At 45.6% G+C, this 12,579-nt stretch overlaps 8 non-coding genes across 8 annotated transcripts; 4 read left to right on the top strand and 4 right to left on the bottom strand.

The window, feature by feature from the left end:
* Positions 1-825: 825 nt before the first annotated feature.
* trnav-cac (transfer RNA valine (anticodon CAC)) lies at positions 826-898 on the top strand. The gene has a single exon. It is a non-coding gene; the product is annotated as a tRNA-Val (tRNA).
* Positions 899-1,421: 523 nt separating this feature from the next.
* Positions 1,422-1,503, top strand: trnal-cag (transfer RNA leucine (anticodon CAG)). The gene has a single exon. It is a non-coding gene; the product is annotated as a tRNA-Leu (tRNA).
* Positions 1,504-2,126: 623 nt separating this feature from the next.
* On the top strand, positions 2,127-2,213 carry trnay-gua (transfer RNA tyrosine (anticodon GUA)). The gene is given in 2 exon segments: positions 2,127-2,163; positions 2,178-2,213. It is a non-coding gene; the product is annotated as a tRNA-Tyr (tRNA).
* Positions 2,214-2,554: 341 nt separating this feature from the next.
* trnaq-cug (transfer RNA glutamine (anticodon CUG)) lies at positions 2,555-2,626 on the top strand. Its single transcript has one exon. It is a non-coding gene; the product is annotated as a tRNA-Gln (tRNA).
* A 3,685-nt stretch (positions 2,627-6,311) lies between these two features.
* trnaq-cug (transfer RNA glutamine (anticodon CUG)) lies at positions 6,312-6,383 on the bottom strand. Its single transcript has one exon. It is a non-coding gene; the product is annotated as a tRNA-Gln (tRNA).
* A 2,094-nt stretch (positions 6,384-8,477) lies between these two features.
* trnal-cag (transfer RNA leucine (anticodon CAG)) lies at positions 8,478-8,559 on the bottom strand. Its single transcript has one exon. It is a non-coding gene; the product is annotated as a tRNA-Leu (tRNA).
* Positions 8,560-10,727: 2,168 nt separating this feature from the next.
* On the bottom strand, positions 10,728-10,809 carry trnal-cag (transfer RNA leucine (anticodon CAG)). The gene has a single exon. It is a non-coding gene; the product is annotated as a tRNA-Leu (tRNA).
* Positions 10,810-11,925: 1,116 nt separating this feature from the next.
* trnav-cac (transfer RNA valine (anticodon CAC)) lies at positions 11,926-11,998 on the bottom strand. The gene has a single exon. It is a non-coding gene; the product is annotated as a tRNA-Val (tRNA).
* Positions 11,999-12,579: the final 581 nt, after the last annotated feature.

Genomic DNA, 12,579 nt, shown 5'->3' with positions numbered 1-12,579 from the left:
GTGAGGCAATTTATCTAAAAGGTACCATATTTACAATTTCAACACTTTTCTTTTATGTTCCAAAAGCCTTTCAATATTAGCACACTTAAGTTCCACTTTCTGGATACATTTTAAGCACTAGACTACATTTAACTACATTTACCCAGAAACTATACAGTTAACCCCACCCCCTCCTCCAGGTGACACTTGGGAGAGTCCAATCAAGGTGATCAGCCTCTAGCCTGCACTCCCATGGGCGCACCTCCATGCTTGTGCCCCGATCAATCACCTTCTCGTAAGAAAGGAGAAACTGATGAGAAATTAGGAACCAAACCAATGACTTCTAAATGAAAACTAACTAAGGTGGCAATGAAACAACTTAAATGGCAAACAAATATAATTAAAGTACTAACCAGGATGTATGTGTAAATAACAAAAGCCAGCTATATACACAAATAGGAAACATGGCCGTGTGTATGTGGGACATACACCTGATCAAAGAGGGATGATTGGCAGCTCCCTCACACATGCAATCAATCAAAGTATAAGGTACGATGTCGGAGATCAAGAACGCTTTTGTTGGCAAGAAAAAGCCATAACATACCATTTGGAGAATACAGGTATCAAACCCACTATCTCCTGCATGTAAAGCAAGAGCTCTGTCCTTTGAGTTCATTCCCGCCGGTGCACAAGAAGGCTGCCACAGTTTCTGCAACACCAAAACACTAATTAAGACTCATTTGGAGTCAGCCCCAATCTGCCCCCACTTCGGACACATCGTCGCGTTTCATTGTTTGGCAACTGCTTTGTGACTTCACCAGTCCCCTTAAAAGCCCCTTCCTTCAGGTTTCCATAGTGTAGTGGTTATCACGTTTGCCTCACACACAAAAGGTCCCCAGTTCAAAACTGGGTGGAAACATGGCCTTTCAAGACCTCCTTTTACAAAAAAATCAAGATGACAAATAAGAACAAGGATATGTGCTTGATGTCTGAAGGTGTGTACACGAGCATCCATCCCCAGTTTGGACACACAATCCATATTTCCCGGATGACTGATGGGCTAGGAATACATAACAGGTCGGTGTTCGAGGACCTGATGGACCGCGAGGGTTCATCACGTAAAAGAAATTCAGAAAAATAAGAAGGCCCACAACCCCTAAGGCATTTAAAAACCATTAAGAGAACCTTCAAATGGATCCTGAAACATACAGGCAAAGATATCTTTCAGATGTATCAATAAAAATGCTGAATCGCCCAATATGGGGCTCGAACCCACAACCATGAGATTAAGAGTCTCATGCTCTACGGCTGAGCTAATCAGGCCTTTTGCTGTTCTAGATATAATTTTTTGTTCTGTTTTTATTGATGCGGCCATCCTGATGTTTGATCAATTCCACAGCTGACCTAGTTTCTCAGGGAACAGAAGGAGCGAGACCTGTAGGGTCAGGATGGCCGAGTGGTCGAAGGCGCTGCATTCAGGTTGCAGTCTCTAATGAGGCGTGTGTTCAAATCCCACTTCTGACAGTGCGGGGCCGCAAGTCTTTCCAGTTCCAGTTAAAAGCCCGGCTCCTCATGTAGTTTCCATAAAGTACCAAGGTATTGTCCTGTTGCCCTTGTATTTTGAGGGCAAAAGGAGGCGTTTGCAAGAGGACCTCAGACCTGGTCACCTGAACAGGGACTTGAATCCGGGACACTCAGAAAAGTTTCATGTTCGGGACCAAATGGTCCTTCGAATATCTTCCCAGTGACCAGCAAGATCCAGAGGGAGGCAGGGATGTTCTGTGCCTCCATTGTCGAGGCGGCAGTGGCCCTAAGGTGGTCAGGGCCTGTCGTGGCGGTAATCCTAGAACCCGTTGGTGGATACCGTTGGTGAGGGATGCCGTCAAGCTGAAGGAGTTCTATTGGGCCTTTTTGGCTCATGGGACTTCAGCTGACAGGAACCGACAGACCAAGCGGTCCGCGGCTTTGGCATTCGCTGAGGCAAAAACTCTGACATGGGAGGAGTTTGGAGAAGCCATGGAGAAGGACTTCCGGACGGCTTCGAAGAGATTCTGGACCACCATCCGGCGTCTCAGGAAAGGAAAGCAGTACACAGTGAAGACGCTGTCAAACGCTTGGCTGTACTCATTTGCCTCAAAACAACAAGACCTTCGATAGCTCATTTGGAAGAGCGGAGGACTGTAGTGGTTCAAGCTGGCATCCTTAGGTCGCTGGTTCAAGTCCGGCTCGAAGGACAAGCTGTTTCTTATGTTATGTATGTCTGCCAGGAAAGAATGGCAATACCTTCTTGTCTGAAGGACCTCCACTTCCCTGTCAATGGAGTTGGACTTGAGTCTTTGTCACGCAGTCTGAAATTGGCAAACGGAGTAATTCTGATTGAGTGATCATTTGAGTGTCTATTTGAATACGTTTCATCTCAACTCCTGTTGGGAAAGGACAGCCATTTCCGTGAGAGCACAAGACCCCTGGATTGTACCCGAAAATACTTTGCGCTCAACAGAGAGTAAAGTTGTTGTCCTGGTTTGCAAAGCCTCCAATGTAACGCCAGAAGGTGCCAGTCACATTCAAAACAAAGGGTTCCATGGTGTAATGGTTAGCACTCTGGACTCTGAATCCAGTGGTCCAAGTTCAAGTCTTGGTGGAACCTACTTGCCCTGAAGCAATTGAGTGTTTGGACTGAGTCTTCCTGTAAGAGTATGATGACTTATTGACTTACTCTACAAATCAGTGGTAACCGTGGATCAGGATGAGGTCCCCAAACGACGCCAATGTCTGTGACAGCTGATGTCAAGGATCAGCTGATCAGAAGATACTTGGTTTGTGTGCGGGGCCACAAGTCTTTCCAGTTCCAGTTAAAAGCCAGTCTCCTCATGTAGTTTCCGTAGAGTACCAAGGGATTATCCTGTTGCCCTCGTAGTTTGAGGGCAAAAAGGAGGCGTTTGCAAGTGGACTTCAGACCTGGTCACCTGAACAGGGACTTGAATCCAGTTTCATGTTCAGGTGACTGGCTCAACCTTTGTCTTGTCTGACCATGAACAAGATATTTGGCTTGTCCATGTGGGCTGTTTAAGACCTCAGTCCATCTTGGAGGTGGAAATTTCGGGACCAGGGCTTCTTCATCTCAACAAGGACAAGTCTAGAGAACACGGCCAGGATTAGGTTTGGGGTATTTGTCTGACGCTGATGGATAGATCCTGGACTCAATTCTGATCCCAACATCTCTTCGACAAAAAATGTATTACAGAAAAGGATTCCTATGAGAATGCAGGTATCAATTCTGCTACTTCTCACATGCTAAGCGAGCGCTCTACCATTTGAGCTAATTCCCCTGCTGTTGCAGCGTTGGCAGAGAAGGTCCAGTCTCAGAACTATTTTGGTTCCTTTGCTGGACTACGTCAAAGCGACACAGTCTCTGCCTTTCAGAGTGCTCCCATAAAGCAGTCCCTGGTGGTCTAGTGGCTAGGATTCGCAGCTCGCACCGCCGCGGCATTGGTTCGCTTCCCGGTCAAAGAATTGAGATTTGGATAGGTTTTGACTGGAGATAGAGTCGCCAGATGGTCAACCTCCCACCTGTAGGCAGACTCGTCGCCCACATTACTGAGGCCACATCGGCGATGACGACAGGACTTGGCACATACATAGCTTCACCCTTCCCCCACTTTTGGCACCAACTGAAAAAGCAAGAACCAAAAACTCTGACTTGGAGGTGCTGATTGCTGCTTCCAGTTGCTTCCTATTCGTCTGTGAGCAACACTTGAATTTTAGAGTCAGGTTCATTGAAAAGGTTTGCAAGCTAGCCAGGACCAGCGGCATCCACCTGCAGGAGGATTTGGTGGTCCTTCTCCAACTGGACAACATCTGCCACAGTCCAGGGCGGTGGCAACTTCTGATTGGCCGGCCTATGCCGCATCTGCACAATCTGAAATATGTCAAAACAACTAGGCAGGAAGAGAAGGGGGCTTTTTGCAGCGCTTAAAATGGTAGACCAACAGGGAGTATGATAATTAATCTCAAGTCTATAATTTATTGATGTGTTTTATTCGTATTTCTGTCGTCAGTCGCTTCAGGATGACAGCAGTTCGCAGATAGCGCTTAAAGATGACCCTAACCGTTCGACCGAGGACCAACCCAAATTCTCCACTCAAAACCTGTCCAAATGTCAGTTTCCTGACCGGGAATCGAACGTTATGGCTGCACTCTGAGAGACTGTGTCACTTTGACGTACTCCAGCAAAGGAACCAAAATAGTTGTTAGACTGGACCTTCTCTGCCAACGCTGCTCCAGCAGGGGAATTAGCTCAAATGGTAAAGCGCTCGCTTAGCATGTGAAAGGTAGTGGGATCAATGCATTCTACATAATCTCTTTTGTTTTTTGTGATGAAATTTTCCCAAGTAGCGCTTGCTTAGCATGTGAGAAGTAGGGGGATCAATGCCCACAGTCTCCAAGGAGTTATTTGCCCTTTGTAGAAGAGAAATTGGGATTGGATCTACATCCGACAAATACCTTAAACCAGAACAAAATTCTCAGCGATGACTGAACATCTTGCTCCTTCTGTTCCCTGAGAAACTAGGACAGCTGAGGAATTGATCAAACATCAGGAAGGCAACATCAATAACAACAAAACAAAAAATGATGTTCAGGGCATAAAAAGGCCCGATTAGCTCAGTCGGTAGAGAATGACACTCTTAATCTCAGTGTCGTTTGTTCGAGCCCCACATTGGGCGATTCAGCGCTTTTATTGATACATCTTGAAGGTGATTATTCATTATATTGTTTTAATTTATTATACTCATCTCACAGTTTGTCTTGATACACCCACATGCCCGCATGGCTGCACTCTGAAAGGCAGAGACTGTGTCGCTTTAATGTACTCCAGCAAAGGAACCAAAATAGTTATGAGACTGGACCTTCCCTGCCAACAGCAGCGGAATTAGCTCAAATGGTAGAGCGCTCGCTTAGCATGTGAGAGGTTGCGGGATCAATGCCCGCATTCTCCATAGTCTCTTCTGTTTTTTGTGATTAAATGTTCCAAGTACCGAACACTAATCTGGGCCCCAATCCCGATATCTAGGCCAAATACAGCCATAGGTATCACCCTAAACCCAGTCCTAACTGCATTCTCCAGTCTAGCACCTTGTCTTGTCTTGTTTTGGGATCAATGCCCGCAGTCTCCTAGGAGTTCTTTGCCTTTTGTAGAATAGATGTTGGGATTGGATCTACCCCTTAGCATTCGACAAATACCCCAAACCCGGGGAATTGCCTCAAATGGTAAAGTGCTTGCTTAGCATGCGAGAAGTAGCAGAATCCATACCCGCATTCTCCAAGGAATCCTTTGTATTTTGTAAAAGAGATGTCGGGATCGGAAATGAGTCCACGATCGATCCCTCAGCATCAGACAAATACCCCAAACCTAATCCTGGCCATGTTCTGTAGACTAGTCTCTTGTCATGGCATAATGAAGAATCCCAGTCCGTGATTTATTGTTCTCAAGTAGCGCTTCAAGGTGACCCCAACCATTCCACCGAGGCCGAAGACAAATCCTATCTCCAGGAAAAACCAATCCAGCCGCAGCAGTGAGAGCACTGAATCCTAGCCACGAGACCACCAGGGACTGCTTTTGGTCTGCACTCAGACCACAGGAGGAAGATAAAAGAGATTGGTTTCACATTTAAAACTTCTCCTCACTGCCTGAACAAGGACTTGAACCATGGACCCTCAGATTAAAAGTCTGATGCTCTACCAGCTTAGCTATCCAGGCCCTTGATAAACGAGGACAACTCAATGAAGACAAAATCTTCTGGCATACTGTACTTGTCCTTGCAGAGATGAAGAAGCCCCGGTCCCGAAATGTCCACCTCCAAGATGGACGGAGGTCTTAAACTGCCCACATGGACAAGCCAAATATCTTTTGGACAAAAAGAGTTCATGGTCAGACAAGACAAAGGTTGAGCCTGTCACCTCAACATGAAACGTTTGATCTGAGTGTCCGGGATTCAAGTCCCTGTTCAGGTACCAGGTCTGAGGTCCACTTGCAAACGCCTCCGTTTTGCCCTCAAAATACGAGGGCAACAGGACAATCCCTTGGTACTTTATGGAAACTACATGAGTAGCCTGGCTTTTAACTGGAACTGGAAAGACTTGTGGCCCTGCACACAAACCAAGTATCTTCTGATCAGCTGATCCTTGACATCAGCTGTCACAGACATTGGCGTCGTTTGGGGACCTCATCCTGATCCATGGTTACCACTGATTTGTAGAGTAAATCAATAAGTCATCATATTCTTACTGTTAAGGAAGACACAGTCCAAACACTCGATTGCTGCAGGGCAAGTAGGTTCCACCAAGACTTGAACTTGGATCACTGGATTCAGAGTCCAGAGTGCTAACCATTATACCATGGAACCCTTTGTTTTGGATGACTGGCACCTTCTGGCATAACAATGGAGGCATTGCAAACCAGGACACCAACTTTACTCTTTGATGAGCGCAAAGTATTTTGGGGTACAATCCAAGGGTCTTGTGCTCTTATGGAAATAGCTGTCCTTTTCCAACAGGAGTTGAGATGAAACGTATTCAAATAGACAAACTGCATTGGCCACTCATTCAGAATTTCTCGGTTTGCCAATTTCAGACTGTGTGACAAAGACTCAAGTCCAACTCCATTGACAGGGAAGGTGAGGTCCTTCAGAAAAGACGGTATTGCCATTCTTTCCAGACACAACATAAGCAAAAGGCTTGTCTTTCGAGACGGACTTGAACCAGCGACCTAAGGATGCCAGCTAGAACCACTACAGTCTTCCGCTCTTCCAACTGACCTATGGAAGGTCTTGTTGTTTTGGGGTGAGTGAGTACAGCCGGGCGTTCGACGATGTCTCATTGAGGTTCTCTAACGCGCTGTGGCTGGGAATGCCACTATGGACAGGATTTGGATTAGATAATCAAGTATTGTGGTGGAGAGTCTGAGGTGGAAAGTCTCAGGTGGAGACTTTCTGATCGAATTCAGAGGTCATCAGTTGGTCCCGAAAACTGTCTGGGCACTTTTTTCACGATGAAAGGTATGAAAACAGCCCTGCTGCATTGGCCAGGAATCAGATCCGGGTCTCCCACGCGGATCGATCGTGGATTCATTTCTGGTCCCAACATCTCTTCTACAAAAGGCAAAGAACTCCCAGGAGACTGCGGACATTGATCCCACAACAAGACAAGACAAGGTGCTAGACAGGAGAGTGCTAGACAGGAGAATGCTAGACAGGACAATGCTAGACAGGACTGGGTTTAGGGTGATACCTATAGCTGTATTTGGCCTCGATATCGGGATTGGGGCCCGGATTAGTGTTCGGTACTTGGGAACATTTAATCACAAAAAAGAAAAGTGCTTTTTGAGAATGCGGGCATTGATCCCGCTACCTCTCACATGCTAAGTGAGCGCTCTACCCTGCTGATGCATTGTTGGCAGAGAAGGTCCAGTCTCATTCCTATTTTGGTTCCTTTGCTGGAGTACGTCAACGCGACACAGTCTCTGCCTTTCTGACTGCAGCCACGATGCAGTCCCTGGTGCTCTAGTGGCGGATTTGGGTTGGTCCTTGGTCGAACAGTTCGGGTAATCTTGAAGCGCTATCTGTGAACTGCTGTCATCCTGAGGCGACTGAATAAAATATCAATAAATGATGGAATTGAGTTTCTGGTAAGTACTACACAACAAGATAAGGTGCTGGACTGGAGAAGGCAGTTAGGACTGGGTTTAGGGTTAGGCCTAAGGCTGTATTTGGCATAGAAATTGGTATTGGGGCTCAGATTATTGTTTGGTACATGGGAACAATAAATCACGGACTGGGTTTCTTCACTATTACATGACAAGAGACTGGTCTAGAGAACACGGCCAGGATTAGGTTTGGGGTATTTGTCTGATGCTGATGGATAGATCCTGAAATCAATTTTGTCATCTCTTCTACAAAAAACAGATTTTGGAAAAGGATTCCTTGGCGAATGCGGGTATCAATTCTGTAGGGTTACGATTCGGGTAGAGCAAACCCGTCTCACTAGAACAAGACCTCTCTCAATCTTTTTCTCCAAGTGCTCAGCTGTGTTGTACAATCTGACAGTCCTTTGATGCCAAGTCATTCCAGTCGTGGATAATGGACCTGACCAGGAAAATGCCAGCTGTGGGATTTCAACCAGTGATACAACTAATTTAACTAATTGATGTCCCTGCGAGAACAGCCACCTACATTCAGTGGACACTCAGCAGAGGAGGGGAAAAGATAGTTGGTCAAATTACAAGCCTAGCAAAGAGGGGCTTGTTTGTTCAATTCCTGCAGTCCTCTTCTGGTATTTCCATGACTCTGGTTTTCATACTTTTCATCCGAGGTCATGTTGAAGTACAAATAATGTTTTCCGGAGAAACGCAAGACCCCAGGATAGGTCTGCTTTGTACACTTCTCAGCAGCGGTCATGTTGAAAAGCACCCCTGGTTTACGCCACTTCAAGATGCAAGAAGCTGTCAGAAGTGGGATTTGAACCCACGCCTCATTAGAGACTGCAACCTGAATGCAGCGCCTTCGACCGCTCGGCCATCCTGACCCTCCATGTCTTGCTCCTTCTGTCCCCTGAGAAACTAGGTCAGTTGTGGACTTGATCAAAGATCAGGATGGCCACATCAATAAAAACAGAGCAAAAAATCATATATAGAGCAGAAAAAGGCCCGGTTAGCTCAGTCGGTAAAGCATGAGACTCTTAATCTCATGGTAGTTGGTTGGAGCCCCACATTGGGCGATTCAGCACTTTTATTGATACATCTGAAAGATATCTTTCATGTTGAAAATTGTTCAACATGAAGAAAACATTTCATTCCAAATACACAAAAACAAGTCTTTTGACCAAAGGCCTGGGGGCTCACTTCGTAGGGCATCAGACTTTTAATCTGAGGGTCAAGAGTTCAAGTACCTTCAGAGATCAAGCACATATCCTTGTTCCCATTTGTCACCTTGATTTTTTGTAAAAGAAGGACTTGGAAGGCCATGTTTCCACCCAGTTTCGAACTGGGGACTTTTTGCGTGTGAGGCAAACGTGACAACCACTATACTATGGAAACCCAAAGGAAGGGGCTCTTAAGGGGACTGGCGAAGTCACAAAGCAGTTGCCAAACAATGAAACATGACGATGTGTCCAAAGTGGGGGCAGATTGACAATTGTCCAAATTGACAAAGATTTCTCCTTTGTAGGGAAAATTGTTCCAGAAATAATGGGCTTTTCTTCAACAAAACAAGACATCACAATCACGGCTTGAAAGAAACACCTTAGCCACCCTCGGGCTCACCTTGATATCTCTGTGGACTCAACTTGTGCCCTTGGAGTCAATGGTTTGGCTTGTAACCTCCTCTAACCTTGTCTGGGTGCATATAAGTACTAGCATAGAAGTGTTTCAAATGTACTTCTTCCCTGAGATCATATTTCTCCTCTCTTGTAGAGAAGTATTGGAGGACATTTTTAGCTAATTGCTTATTTTTAGCCTTATGCATTGAGTTTCTGGTAAGTACTACACAACAAGATAAGGTGCTTGACTGGAGAAGGCAGTTAGGACTGGGTCTAGGGTTAGACCTAAGGCTTTTTTGGCATAGAAATCGGGACTTGGGATCAGATTAGTGTTTGGTACTTGGGAACAATAAATCACGGACTGGGTTTATTCACGATTGCATTACAAGAGACTCGTCTAGAGAACACGGCCAGGTGGACTCAACGTGTGCCCTTGAGGTCACTGGTTTGTCTTGTAACCTCATCTCTGGCCTTCTGAAGAATGAAGCCAGCCAATAAGCCTTTTCAAACTGTTTGCCAAGTCGCAACATGAACAGGGATTGTGCTGAATCCCAGGCTTGAATCAGGGACCTTCAGAACGTCAGTCTAACACTCTCCCAAGTGAGTATTTCAGCTTTTAAGGTGGCGTTCTGCTTTTTCAGTCATTTGCTAAAAGTGGGGGCAGTGGGAAGCTGTGTCTGTGCCACGTATGTTGCTGTGTACCTGGTCCAGTGTGTTCTCAACTTGGGTTGGAATGTCCCCATGCTGGTAACGGGTGGGGAATACAGTCCGTTGATGAGGATACAGAAAAGGTACAGAAAATGGATGGTTTTCATTGGTTGACGTCCCCAGATATATAGTATAGTGGACAGTGTCACCCCCTGTCACGTGGAAAACTGGTGCACAATTCCCAGACATGGAGTTCCTGTTTTGTATGTCACAATGTGACATATAACCTTCAGTAGGGTTACGATTCGGGTAGAGCAAACCCGAAGACCTCTCTCAATCTTTTTCTCCAAGTGCTCAGCTGTGTTGTACAATCTGACAGTCCTTTGCTGCCAAGTCATTCCAGTCGTGGATAATGGACCTGACCAGGAAAATGCCAGCTGTGGGATTTCAACCAGTGATACAACTAATTTAACTAATTGATGTCCCTGTGAGAACAGCCACCTACATTCAGTGGACACTCAGCAGAGGAGGGGAAAAGATAGTTGGTCAAATTACAAGCCTAGCAAAGAGGGGCTTGTTTGTTCACTTCCTGCAGTCCTCTTCTGGTATTTCCATGAATCTGGTTTTCATACTTTTCATCCGAGGTCATGTTGAAGTACAAAGAGTGTTTTCCGGAGAAACGCAAGACCCCAGGATGCAATAGGTCTGCTTTGTACACTTTTCAGCAGCGGTCATGTTGAAAAGCACCCCTGGTTTACTGGGTGACGCCACTTCAAGATGCAAGAAGCTGTCAGAAGTGGGATTCGAACCCACGCCTCATTAGAGACTGCAACCTGAATGCAGCGCCTTCGACCGCTCGGCCATCCTGACCCTCCAGGTTTTGCTCCTTCTCTCCCCTGAGAAACTAGGTCAGTTGTGGAATTGATCAAACATCAGGATGGCCACATCAATAAAAACAGAACAAAAAATGATATCTAGAGCAGAAAAAGGCCCGGTTAGCTCAGTCAGTAGAGCATGAGACTCTTAATCTCATGGTAGTTGGTTGGAGCCCCACATTGGGTGATTCAGCACTTTTACATCTGAAAGATATCTTTCATGTTGAAAATTGTTCAACATGCAGAAAACATTTCATTCCAAATACACAAAAACAAGTCCTTTGACCAAAGGCATGGGGGCTCACTTCGTAGGGCATCAGACTTTTAATCTGAGGGTCAAGAGTTCAAGTCCCTTCAGAGATTAAGCACATGTCCTTGTTCCTATTTGTCACCTTAACTTTTTTTTGTAAAAGAAGGACTTGAATGGCCATGTTTCCCAGTTTCGAACTGGGGACCTTATGCGTGTTAGGCAAACGTGATAACCGCTACACTATGGAAACCTGAAGGAAGGGGCTTTTAAGGGGACTGAGCTCAATTTTATTCCACACATTAAAAATGTTACAAAAACAGGATTTTATTTTTCATTTAAAGAATACAGCCAGAGTCCGCCCGTTCCTCTCTCGGGCAAATACAGACATGCTGATGCATGCTTTTATTTCCAGTCGTATTGACTATTGCAATGCCCTGCTTTCTGGTCTTCCTAAAAGAAACATCACAAGTCTACAACTTTTACAGAACAACTTTTGCTGCACGTGTGCTGACGAGGACCAGAAGGCAGGCGCATATTACACCGCTTCTAAAATCACTGCATTGGCTCCCTGTATGTTTCAGGATCCATTTGAAGGTTCTCTTAATGGTTTTTAAATGCCTTGGGGGTTGTGGGCCTTCTTATTTTTTCTGAATTTCTTTTACGTTATGAACCCTCGCGGTCCATCAGGTCCTCCAACACCGACCTGTTATGTATTCCCAGCCCATCAGTCATCCGGGAAATATGGATTGTGTGTCCAAACTGGGGATGGATGCTCGTGTACACACCTTCAGACATCAAGCACATATCCTTGTTCCCATTTGTCATCTTGATTTTTTTGTAAAAGGAGGTCTTGGAAGGCCATGTTTCCACCCAGTTTCGAACTGGGGACCTTGTGCGTGTGAGGCAAACGTGATAACCACTACACTATGGAAACCTGAAGGATGGGGCTTTTAAGGGGACTGGTGAAGTCACAGAGCAGTTGCCAAACAATGAAACACGACGATGTGTCCAAAGTGGGGGCAGATTGACAATTGTCCAAATGGATAAAGATTTCTCCTTTGTAGGGAAAATTGTTCCAGAAATAATGGGCTTTTCTTCAACAAAACAAGACATCACAATCGCGGCTTGAAAGAAACACCTTAGCCACCCTCGGGGTCACTTTGATATCTTGGTGGACTCAACTTGTGCCCTTGGAGTCAATGGTTTGTAACCTCCTCTAACATTGTCTGGATGTCTGGCCTTTTGAAGAATGAAGCTAAGGTCCTTTCAGCCAGCCAATAAGCCTTTTCAAACTATTTGCCAAGTCACAACATAAACAGGGATTTTTCTGAAAACCGGTCTTGAACCAGGGACCTTTAGAACTTCAGTCTAACGTTCTCCTAAGTGAGTATTTCAGCTTCTAAGGTGGTGTTCTGCTTTTTCAGTCGTGGGTAAAAGTGGGGGCAGGGTGAAGCTGTGTCTGTGCCACGTGTGTTGCTGTGTACCTGGTCCAGTGTGTTCTCAACTTGGGTTGGA

The sequence above is a fragment of the Doryrhamphus excisus genome, chromosome 4 (genome assembly GCF_030265055.1).
Source record: "Doryrhamphus excisus isolate RoL2022-K1 chromosome 4, RoL_Dexc_1.0, whole genome shotgun sequence".
Taxonomy (NCBI): Eukaryota; Metazoa; Chordata; class Actinopteri; order Syngnathiformes; family Syngnathidae; genus Doryrhamphus; species Doryrhamphus excisus.
This window is presented reverse-complemented; position numbering and strand designations above follow the sequence as displayed.